The 10,122-nt window shown below is 42.8% G+C and overlaps 1 long non-coding RNA gene and 1 pseudogene across 4 annotated transcripts; both read left to right on the forward strand.

The window, feature by feature from the left end:
* The first annotated feature begins 3,303 nt into the window (after positions 1 to 3,303).
* Positions 3,304 to 7,225, forward strand: LOC125554723 (uncharacterized). Of its 4 annotated transcripts, none has more exons than XR_007304434.2 (3): positions 3,309 to 3,967; positions 4,331 to 6,749; positions 6,929 to 7,225. It is a non-coding gene; the product is annotated as an uncharacterized LOC125554723 (long non-coding RNA). The 4 variants fall into 4 exon arrangements; XR_007304433.2 differs by having other exon boundaries at positions 4,331 to 5,558; XR_007304432.2 differs by having other exon boundaries at positions 3,311 to 3,967; positions 4,331 to 4,466; positions 5,440 to 7,225.
* Positions 7,226 to 8,768: 1,543 nt separating this feature from the next.
* LOC147990692 (uncharacterized) lies at positions 8,769 to 9,903 on the forward strand (annotated as a pseudogene).
* Positions 9,904 to 10,122: the final 219 nt, after the last annotated feature.

The following is a 10,122-nucleotide window of genomic DNA, read 5'->3' on the forward strand; positions in this document are numbered from 1 at the left end:
TCATGTAATCAAGTTAGTTTTGTTAGGGCTTGATCCCTAGTATCCACTATGTTCTGAGATTGATGTTGCTATGACTTTATTATGCTTAATGCTGGTCACGAGGGCCCGATTGCGATGATTTCATATTTGAACCCTTTTATGTTTTCATGAATGTATTTGTATTCTTGATATGATCTTGCAAGTTGTATGCACCTACCATGTGTTATGCTCCGCATACCCCAAGGTGACAATAATTGGGAATCTTTCTGGTGATTACCGTAGTTTGAGGTGTTCATGTATTCACTATGTGTTAATACTTTGTTCCGGTTCTCTATTAAAAGGAGGCCTTAATATCCCTTAGTTTCCTTATGGACCCCGCTGCCACGGGAGGGTAGGAAAAAAGATGGCATGCAAGTTCTTATCGCAAGAACATATAGGGAATACATGCCTACTGATAGAGGCGAGGGTCCCACTCTTTCGATGAGATGATAACTATCAATTTGGTGGAGACGACTTTGATGATCCGACTACAAAATTGCACGACGTTGCGCCTTAGCAATCACTAAACCAACTTCAAGAGGTTATTGACCACGCTAGAGCACGATCAACCTGACCAAAAAGGTCTATTCCGAAAAGCAATCGAAGAACAAGCAAGAATATGATAAAGCAATCTGAATATTGCGAGTATATATGAAGTATTGATAAAAGTGGGGTTCTAAAAGCGTTCTTGGTCTTGTCGTTGAACACAAACGAAGTTCATGAAGTTGCAGCAGTGGCTAACTTTAAACTAAATAAAACCCCGGTCTAAAGGATGCCTTAAGGGTTGTATTTATAGGGGAAAAGAGAGGGGATTTTGTCCACCCTTGGCAAGGTGGGACTAAAACACCTCCTGAGTCGTTTTCCCTATAATATAGACTCTAAAAATAGCCTATCAAGTAGTATTTCGAAATTACATGGGCCTTGCCCACAAATAAGGTGGCACAACACCAATAATAAGCTATGGACGAAATTTATGAAATGCCATCTTGTATATTTCGTCCATCTTCTTGTATGTCATCACAGTGGCTTCAAAGTACGGAAATCTCCACCAGAAACACAATTCATGTTCCCTTCGCATGCACCTTCATCACAAAGCTTGATCATGCTCCAGTGTTCATTCTTCTTGTCCATACTAGGTGCTTCTACTATAACCAACACAAATATATCTAAGTTAGGCAGCATCACATTCTCATGAACATTAGAAACATTACCAAGAAGCGGAAGTACCTGATAATTTAACTGGCGTGCATGAGCTCTACTAATTGGTCCAATAGGTATAGTAGTAGGGGTTGTGGGTGTAACTGTGCTAGCCATGTCCTCATCATCCTCCCCTTCTTGAAAACAAAGCCGTCCTCGGGTTGCTTAATCTAAAATATGGCTAACAAAAGAGGCAAGGTGTACATATTGTATATGTATATGTCATTCATTTTTACTGATCCCAGTTGTGGCACATGTGACACGGTTATACAAGAGCACCCTTCAAAATTCATGAAATATAAAGCCAATATATAACACAAGAAGTCAAAGGCATGAAAATATTGAACTCATTTTGCACATATAAGTGAAGCTCTTAATCATAATAAAATATTGGCAATGCTCATCACTAAAATTAAACCATCCCAACCTTGATGAACCATCACCAAGTTTAGAGGTCATATCAAAATGATTAAACATTAGAACAACTATTTTCAAACGTATTTGATCCAAATCTGATTTATACCCTGATTCAGATGGTTCCTTCGTGTCAATAATTAATTCAATGGGTTCACTCAAAATTGTTTGATCACATGGCGAAGTCAAATCATGAACATAGTCCTCTAAAATAGCTGGTGTGATCAAAGTAGTGGGTAGCTAATCGCATAGTTCCTTTAAATGGACAAGGCATTCATCATACTCATGTGGAGGTGGAAGATCGGTACCTTTGTCATTACCTCTTATGATCAACTCAAATGATGTAGGCACTCTCGGAGGTGATGTGTCACATGGTGGAGGTGATGTAGTCCTCACAACATCGGATGTGGTTGTCATAGTACGCCTAGTAGTTGAAGGAACAACCATATCATCGCTTGAAATATGCACCTTGTGCTTATTCTCATTATGGACAACACGCCGTTTTATTTCCTATTCAGCTTTAGAAGAAAGACGAAACAAATGGTCCATAGGATAACACTCTTCATGAATTAATATCTGCTGAATATCATGGTCTAATCCTTCCCAAAATCTATCCATAAAATCATCTTCACTTTATTCTAAAAAGGAGTGCAACAAGGTAGTTCGCAAATTATCATAATATTTTGTTACAGTGTCACTACCTTGTTTTAAATATTGTAGTTTTTTTAATCATGCCATGAGTATAATAAATATTGACAAATTTATATCTCATAACAAGTTTTAAATCATCCCAAGTAGTAGTTACATAATCAAGGTATAACTGACAATGTTCACTCAACCAAACAGTAGCAAAACCAGTGAAAGTACCAACCGCGACCTTAAATTTTTTATGTTCAGAAAAAATGTGGGAAGCAAATATATCATTTATTTGGAAGTCCCATTTAATATACAAATCAGGCTTAAAAACAACCATTAAAAGGTGGCATGGAAACAAGAAACTGTTTGTGCGCATTTTGATTTCTTTGTACCTCTTGTGATGGTGGTTGTATTCTTTGAGGTGATGGCACGTCTCCCATGATTGATGAAGCCCAACTGACTCTCGAACCTGCCATGATTAGTAGAAACAAGAAACAAAATCCAAGAATAACGTTTCTATGAACTACTGGCATGTCATGGTAAAACGCTCACAGTAGAGCAAAAATCAAAGTCTTGCAAGTTCTTACCATACAACAGATGGTGATCAGCAACCGATGGTGTCAAATAACTCGAAAAGTTGGATAAAGCGATTGCCAGGTGAACGTATGTATACACGGTGTAGAAATATGCGGAGCTGCGTTGGCTTTATGTATGTGGAAAAAAATTGCTACAATCACGTTAATTAATGCAAGCTGAAAACTCATTCAAAATAATCGAGTGCTGGTCCTACGCCAGAACATACTAGAGACGTGAGCCTAACACACAAAGGAATTCACGTGCGCTGGCAACCAAGTACTCAAGTTGCAACGAAAAAATATAAGCGGCGTAGCAACAAGCCAAACGAGCACTACTACTGGTCTTTCCTTAATAATAATAAAGCACGCGGGGGGTTCACCGTTATGGCCTTTTTACACAAAGGTCCTTGTGCTTTTTAGGAATTAAACCCACAGTCCATCCGCCAAAGTAAAAAAATGATTCGCTAGGGTATTCCTCCCCAACTTTGCCTCTGCGCCGCCACACGCGAGAGACGCCCCATCCCAACCACCCGACTCCGCGTCTCCCGCCCGAGACCGGCCGCCGCCGATGAGGGCCACGCCGGCGCTACCCCTCAGCCCGCCTTCCTCCTCTTTCCACTCTGTTCCCCTCGTTCTCTCTCCGCCCTATGGTCAGCAGCGACCACCCAAGCTCGCCCCGATCCATTGCCCTCTCCTTTTGCCCAGCTTGGGTCCATCGCCGGCCGTCCATGGGGCGAGCGTTGCGCCTCCTCCTGAAGCTCCTATTTTTGTGCCGCCACGCCTGCACTGCCCACCAGCACCTACCGAGAGCTCATGGTCGCCTTCTGCCAAGCTGCCAGATTGATGGCCGACCGCCGCCATGACCGACCTCAACCTTGTGCACGCCATGGGCAGCGGCCATGGAGGCCGCACCTTCAGCCTCTCGCTCGCCGCCAGCTAGGACCTCTATGAACATCTCATTCATCTATATCAAGGACCAATCTACGTCACCTGAGGTTGACAGTAGTTTGGCCAGGGGCATCACGACCACATCCTGATATCCTCTGCCTTGGGCACGGTCACCACTGCTTTCCTTCCTTGGAGCAAAGAATTATGAGCTCTCCTGTACACGGCTGAAGCGCCTACAGGTATGCGTGTCTGTGTTCTAACTTTTGCTCATTCTTTTGTTTCTGAACAAGTGAATTTCTCTTGCTGGAGCGTTTCATTGAAAATGAATTTGGTTCTGAAGCTACTCTTGAAGCTTACGATCTGAAAAACACAGTAGAATTATTTTGCTCTATGTTGTGTTGTGGTTCCTGCCCAAGAGGTGGCAACAGTCTTCGGACTTAGTAAGCCATATGCTTATATCTCAGAAATAAATTAAATATCATAGGAAAGGAGCAGCAACCTTAACTAAACATAGAGTTGCGTTATACCTCAAAAATATAGATGTGTTGATTTAGTTCACCTGTACTGAACATATTACTTTCTGCTATGGCATGCATATTCAGAATCATGGGGTCAGGAAAGCAATGAAAGTTAGCAACGGGAGATCGTAGCGATGTCTGAACGGCCGTCTGCTACTGAAGCTCGTCCACCATCCTCTCTCTGATGAGATCAAAAGCCTCTTCGCTCCTTCACTATGAGGTAATGAATCACCCAAACAGACAATGTGCATGTGTGTAGGCGAGAAGTTGTCCCTGTCTGAATTTTGCATGACAAGTTCTGCTGCTGCAAAGATTTCTTTAGGACCATCGACATGGATGTTCATGTCAGGATTTCTTTAGGAGCATCTACATTCAGGACAATATGTATGCATGTCGAGAAAAATATATATTTTAAGATGTGTGTTTTATCATATAGTTCAACCAATACATATTTTTTATGGATCATTCGCATTTGGCAAGTTTTTACTCACACTGCATTTTCAGCTATGCATGTGAATGCTTGGGAAGACACTACATGCATAGTTAACTTTTGTTCTGGTTCAATTCTTTGTTTTTTCTGACACTTTTCTACTGAGAATGCTTTGCCATTAATTTTTGTCCCCGTTGATCTATTTTCCTCTTAGCATCATCCATCTTCATTGCCCCATGACCGGACTTGCTTTCCCGAATGCACGAACAAACATCTGCTCTGTATGCACGGCAAAATTTAGTTCCATTCAATGCCATCACATGACCCCCTTACAGTATGTGATCCTTTGGTTCAGATGTGGCATTTTCTCATTTGATTGTTCATTAAATCTGCAAGCGAGCTATTTTAGTTAGATGCTCTAAAAGAAAATGAAGGGTCGTTCCAAGAGGTTAGTGTCAAATAAAAAAATTCCAAAGAAATGTAGTGCAAAAGAATTTGTACAACTCTTCCTATAGGATTAATTCACTCATACAAATAGGTGCGGCCCATAGAAAAACAAGCATATGAACTCAACCCTCTGAATTTTCCATGAAAAGATTTTGAATCAAAGAGACCCAAAGGTGGAATAAAAAGATTACCGTGGCCACAACTATTATCAAAATGTTTCTCAGATGTGGAAATATGGAGGGGAAGGATCCTCGACCATCATGATGCGTCCCTCGACCAGAATCTCCATCAAATCATGTCGCATTGCAACTTTCAGAGTAACGTCGAATGTCGCCGGCGGAGGAAAATCATCCGACGAGCCGTCCAATGTCAGGTCCACCGGCGAAAGAAGAACATCCGTCGAGCCGTCCATCGTCTGAGGTGGCTACACCAGAGGTATGTCTCCCCTTGAAAGTTAATCAGTGATACAAGACCCTGTTTCAGTTTGCTATTTGTGAAAAATTGGCGCTACTTCCGATTGCTCTTCAGATTCTGTTTCCCCCCTTAGTTCTCTGTATGTTCATGTGCTTCCCATTGAATCTTCAGTTCTCAAATTCACTGCAACTTACAAGCAACCCTGATGCAAAACCTAGATGCCTATATTGATGCGTAAAAAAAGACTAATGACTTGCGTTTCAGTTTGGGACATGCATGGCTGCATGTGCGTATCTACATCCACTCATTGGTTCACTAGCACATATAGTGGTGTATGGATCATTGCTCATCTTCTGGCCATACAATTCCAGAAAAGAAAGAGTTTCGGCCATATCATGCTCACATTAGCATCAAATAGCTAACACGGAGTTAAATGCTGAGATGTTACTTTATAATAGCTTAAACAACAAAAACTTTAATGGCTTATTTTTAATTCATATGTTTCAGTAGCCGTCTAAAGAATCATGACACGTGGCCTTCTAACTTTTACTTTGCTGGAGGCATTAAACCAACTACTTCCTCTGTTTTTTGATTTATTTTGCATTATGTTTCAGCTAATCAGCAATACACGCCCTTGTTTCAGTTTATTTTTTCTGAAAAATTGGTGCTACTAGCCAAGGATTGAACCAAGAAATTTCATGTTGCTGACTACATATACCTGAACATGGTGGCTTGAACTTGGTTACAGTAATTCTTGGACATGATGCTAGAGTGATACCTTGCATCTTTCTCAAAATAATGGTACACTTGTCATACGTGTCAGGAGGCTTGGCATGTGGTAGAAGAAAACAGAGAATTCCTGCTAGCATCCATTTGCTAGCCTCGGCAGTGAATTGCATAGTGAAACTCGTACTCCTCAAAAATTCCAAGTTTAGTCTGAACATTAATCTTCAAAAAAACAAAATATTCCGAATTAGGTATTTCTGGAGCCATCACCTATGTCACCAACTATGTCCACATCTACTCCAGTTTCTGAGTGTTTTGAATCGATTGTGCCCGAATCAGATAATTAGAGAGATCGTGATCCATTGGCATCACCTCCATCCCCATCTAGCTCGACATCATCTCATGTTTTTTCATTACATGATGTCAAGGAACCAGATTCACATAAAGAGATCAAAGTCGATGAGACATATGATTATCTCCCACAAGGTATTTATTTGATTTATTATGTGTACTTTCATGAATTATAATCAGGAAAATCCAAAGTAAAATTGGTATGTCAAATAGTACAATTCATCTCGAAATGTCAAATGACTCAAATTTCTGATTCCATTTTTGACATCTAAACGCATAACTAATATTGTTTTCCTACCAATATGCTTGTGTAGGGAGCCCAATCGGTGGAGGTGATTTGTCAAAGAGAATTCTAGCAGCCAACAGTTAATAGGCGGTGAGCAGGGAGACAATGAACATGTAGAGCTCGAAGTTTTTTTTTAGAAAGCAAAGCTGGAGTTTGGTTTGTACTTAAGACATCACTTAAGAAGTTCTTCACCACATGTAATTTTTTTTGGAGCTTGGAAGGATATACATTTTTGGGGTTGCCAATTATAAGAGTTAATGGAGTGCTTTAAAATTTGATGTTTGTGGGTTCTGAAATGATAATATTGTGGAAATTGCAAGCACTACTGTGCCATGTACTGTCTTGATCCATAGTTATATTATACATAGTTGTTTGTCATTGGTTTTATGTGTTTCCTCTTTCGCTTTTACTATAACAAGTGCAGATTGAGTTTCTATATAAACAGAAAATTTCTTAGAATAGCATGTAGTGCTTGTGTGTGTCGGTCAAGTCTTTCAATGGGTCAAGTCCAAAAAATAGTGCAAAATAAATTACAAATAAAATATAATATTCCAAAAAAAATGTTCGTCACCATAAAAATGATTCCATTTTAAAAAGTATTCTTGAAAATAAAATACACCTTCTCAAAATAAATATATATTCATGTTTTTCTGAATAACACAAAATAAAATTGATTGAAAGACTATTCAATAGACATTCAATAGACAACTACTCTTTCATCGGGGAGCTGAAATGGGTTAGGACAAATATTGCTAGGATACGTCCAAATTTTATGGTCCAAAAGGAAATAACCTTATTTCTAACGTTTGCAAAAGTTGAATTAAGAAGTGTTGCATAATGGCGTATGGAGCAAGTTATGTTTAATATTTTGTCCGGTGCAACGTACGGGTATTTGTACTAGTATGTATGATATCTCCAAATATTTGGTATGTGGTTGATCTCTCTTTTCTTTCGTTTCCGCCTCAATGTCTTTCTCCCTCATGTGTCAACTGGTCTCTTTTTTCATCCAAAGTCCAAACATGGAAACAACCAACTCTCTCTGATTGACGTGCAGATCTCTTTTTCTCTCTCTCTTCTATCCCAACAATCTAGAGAGAGTACTTCGACAGGAAGGGTCCACCACGTAACGATTCGCTAAGGCGACAGGAAGGCGATTGCTTGGCGATTGCGAACCTGTGCTAGGGTTAGGGTTTCGTGTGCGGGGGTGGTGAAGATACGGTGGTGGACTGGACGGCGACGACGCAATCCAGGACACCGACCGGCGAAGTTTGCTTGTCCACCAGGGGGGCAGAGCTGATGGCGGAGAAGGCTTCGGGAAAGACGAGGAAAATCCGGGGAAGATGGCATCTGCTCCATCGATGGCGGCGGCTACTCCAAAGAGGGCACCTGTTCAACCGGTGGGAGCAGGGGGATCGATGAACCAGACGAAGGTGGGAGCCTCGCACGCGGCCGGAGCGGGCGCGGGGAAGGAGAGACCCACACCGGTGGCGCGCAGATCGGGAGGCACGGTGAGTAGGGATGCATCTGAATCTCCAATCGAGAGCAGGACCCCGGATCCCACGTCGAGTCTTTCGGCCAGATTGGGAGGAATGGTTTTGTTGGATAAGGAAGCGGAAGGCATTGTTTTTGAGGAGGATGAACCAGTGGCCAAATCACCCAAGTGGCTGGCAGTAGGCCAAGTATGTTCCTCGAGACCGCTTGTGAGAAGTGTTCTAGAGAAGACTATGCACAGGTCTTGGGGACTACACAAGGAAGCAAAGTTTAGAGAGCTGGGCTCAAACGTGTTTGAAGTGCAGTTTGGATGTGAGGGGGATTGGCGCCATGCTTTGAATAACGGGCTGTGGCAGTATGATTTCAATGTTTTGATTATGAAGGAGTATGAAGGTGATAAACGCCCCTCTGAGATGATTTTTGACAAGATAGACGTATGGGTTAGGGTCACCGATCTGCCACCGGACAGAAGGACATAAGTCTTTGGGAAGGCGCTGGTAACTGGTTGGGTGAGGTGGTAAAGGTAGACGTGGATAAGGAGGGTCGTGCAAGAGGAAATGAACTAAGGGTTCGGGCGAAAATCTCAGTTTTTTAACCACTTGTCAGAGGATTCTATCTTAGGACCTCACGGGACGACAAGGCCCGGACCTAGTTCGACTTTCACTATGAAAAAATACCACACTTCTGTTTTGAGTGTGGACGGTTGGTGCATGTAGGGGCGAGATGTGACCTCAGGTGGACTCATCACCCCAATGGGGTGAATGGCTTAGGGTTTCTGCTGGCAGAAATAGTAATATAAAGGAAAGCTCACTTGGAGCGGGAGGGAGCAGTAGTAGTGGAAATATGGATTTCAAGGGCAAAGGAAGTGCAGATGCGGGGCGCTCGGGCAATAAGAAGACAAAGGTCCCAGTCAAGCGGAACTTATATGGTGATTTTAATGGAACGGCGGACAATCGCACTGGCGAGGGTCATGGCCGGGCCCCGGGTGAAACGGAGGTAACTAGCCCTCATAAGAGAAATGCAAAGTCTGATCCACCCCAGGAGAATGATTTGCGCCATGGTTTAGAACAAAGGAGGGAGAGAGAGATTCGGAATAAACTCTTTGATCAGCAACAAGGCAATGCTAAATATGACCGAGAGTGGCAGCGGAAGGGAAAGGATGATGTGCGGCACGGTTATGATCAGCAGGAGTCATACTACAGGGAGAACGGAGATGGGGGCACTGGCTCCGGGGCTCGGGATCCTAGAGACAAGAGAAGGGGTACGTATGTGAGGAAGCCGCGTCCTGATTATGATTATGGACGCCACTACAGGAGTAACCCAAGGGGGGAGCAGGAGAGTAGAAAGAGGGGACCGAAGCAGATTTGGGTGGCCAAAGATGACCCTGACAGACAGACATCAAACGATGCGTTCATTCGCGAGGTGAGGCGCAAGACGTCGAGTGTGTTTGACTGTATCTCTAAGAACAATGATAGGGCGGACCCCGCGATGCGGGGCCGCCGGTCACCATGAATCTGTTAGCCTGGAACTGTCGAGGGTTGGGGTTGACCTCGACAGTTGGCGAGCTTCGGGACCTTATTAGGTCGCACAACCCAGCGGTGGTGTTCCTTTGTGAAACAAAAAAGAAATCTAGGGCGATGGAGAAATTGAAGTGGAGCCTTGGGTTCAAGAGTGGTGTAGCGATGGACTGTGTGGGGAGGAGCGGAGGACTAGCCTCGTGCTGGAGAGAGC

The sequence above is a fragment of the Triticum urartu genome, chromosome 1A (assembly GCF_056163025.1).
Source record: "Triticum urartu cultivar PI428250 chromosome 1A, HENAU_Tu73, whole genome shotgun sequence".
Classification (NCBI taxonomy): Eukaryota; Viridiplantae; Streptophyta; class Magnoliopsida; order Poales; family Poaceae; genus Triticum; species Triticum urartu.